Source organism: Papaver somniferum, chromosome 9 (assembly GCF_003573695.1).
Source record: "Papaver somniferum cultivar HN1 chromosome 9, ASM357369v1, whole genome shotgun sequence".
NCBI classification, from domain to species: Eukaryota; Viridiplantae; Streptophyta; class Magnoliopsida; order Ranunculales; family Papaveraceae; genus Papaver; species Papaver somniferum.
Genome location: NC_039366.1, coordinates 198,420,317 through 198,422,704, shown reverse-complemented (window position 1 = coordinate 198,422,704; position 2,388 = coordinate 198,420,317).

Sequence of the window (2,388 nt, the reverse complement as noted above, 5' to 3'; positions counted from 1 at the left end):
ATCCTATAATAGAAATGTTCCCTTCCCTTCTTGTCTCCTCTTGTTTGCATATCTACAAAAAAATAAAACATCCATGGGATTAGGTTGGATGAACAAAAACAAAAAATAAAATTATAGAATAATTACAAGGCAAACAACAAAGATCACATAAATGCACTTTCATAACTTATCTTAGCATGTGTAATTAGGAGTTACACATTTACACATGCATCCGTCCAGTGTAACTAGGAGTTACACATGCATATAACATGTTTAATTAGGAGTTACACATACATCTGACTAGTGTAACTAGGAGTTGCACATGCATACATCATATGTAACTAGGAGCTACACATGCATATTTTCATGTGTAGTCATGCATAAAAACATAAAAGTACAATACCGTATCAGATCCTTTTATCTCACAACTTAAACTTTAATAGTAAGAAATAAGTCATATGGCTATCTGCATCAAATGTGACTTAATGTAAACCTACATGTCAAAGTTAGTCTTCCTAATTTTTGATTTGCAAAAAAATGCAAGCTGGTATGAGCAGTTGAGTAAGATACCTCATCATTCTCCATAGTTGCATCAAAAATTGTACGAACGTCCTCGTGAACATCAAAATGGAAAATCTATGAAAAAGAAATACAACTGAAGAACATATGAGTCTGTAACTAATCCGCTAAGTTACCACTTATTTAACTAACAAACCACAATCATAGGGGAAATAATTGTATTGTTGGTATATCCGAAGTGTGTCCAGTTTAGTTATTACTTTACCTTCATATTTATTGGTCGTTCTTTAAATTTGTTTGTGAATTCAGATGCTTCCTTCCTTGGAACCAGGCCTCACCAATGAAAAGCAATATAAATATTTTTCACAGATAGTTTGAAGAAAAATATAATAAAAATATTCATTTACTACTCACATTGAATAAATAAATTTAAGTCTACATAGCTTGGTTATTGAATCAATTGGTAACCGCATATTAGTAAAGATGTTTAATTGCAAGTATTTGATTGTTGTACTTACATAATAACAATAAAAGAAAGAAGAAGGTATGCTTACTTGTCAAATAATGTTCGCCTATGGAATGGCTGCTCGAGTTCATAATACCCAAACATGAGCTCTAATTCAATTGATGACATACCAAGTGAATGATCAATGAACTCATCCTCTCCATATTCAAAAGATGAACTGCATGGTGAGTTAAAATATTTTGCTGATGTGTTTGATCCACATGGCTGAGGCAAGTGTCCTGAAGATGTTACAGGATCTGCATCATATTTGGACTCTCCTACTGATTTCAGTGTCTTATCTCTTGAAAATTCTCTGCTGCAATCGAAAGTACTAGCATACCTAGGAATTACACATGCATATGACTAGTGTAACTAGGAGTTACACATGCATATAATATGTGTATGTATGAGTTAAAAATGCATATGACTAGTGAAACTAGGAGTTACACATGCATATAGCATGTGTATTGAAGGATTTACACATGTATTATAAGTTTGGAATTACACATCAGAGATAAATATAAAAAAAATCGATCTTGAGTGGAGCCCAAAAAGAATAGCAAAATGACGATAAGAAAAATTTAGTCACCTAAGTTGAATAGTCCAAGTCACCAATTTATTTTCTTATCTTTTGCAGACTAAATACTTGTTCTTGCAGATAAATTACACAAGAAGTCTAATGATCAGATTTTAGATAGTGGTAAATAGGTTGTTGTTCACTCGGAATTGTAGAGATTAAAGTTTTTAAAAATAATAAAATTATATACAAAAATATTACAAAGGGTGTGAGGTACTGGAACTAAGGATTCGTCCAATCTTCATAACATAAGGCTCAATTATTTATTCTCAATAATTATCGCTCAATAAATAAAATAAATGGACTCTTATTTTGCCAAAGTAGATTCTCAAAACATCGATTGTAAATCCTAAACATGATGTATCAAAACACCTAAGCTAAGCATATATCATCAAATTAAATGACAATCAATTTATTCAAATCATATTTTAATTTTAAATTAATACAAAAATCTTAAAAAGAATTAATAAAATTACCCCAGGTACGAAATTTGGCCTCTTCCGTCGTCCCAGTGTTGGGATTTAGCTCATCATGTCGAAAATGCTCTCAAAATATATATTTATGCTCAAAAGTGGTTTACAAATGATGACGGGAGTGCAAATTATTAAAAACATGATTTTGTGACGCATCAAACATGTAGCATAATCATTGTTACAAAGAACGATATATGAGAAGTGTTGTTGTCAATGTAGCAATACGACCCTCACCAATTATCGTTGTCCCTGTTGAATACCGACAGTCCTTGTGCGTCTTATGTTCTTCGTGTTCTTGATGTTCATCATCATTAGCAGCAGCAGAAACCGAGTTT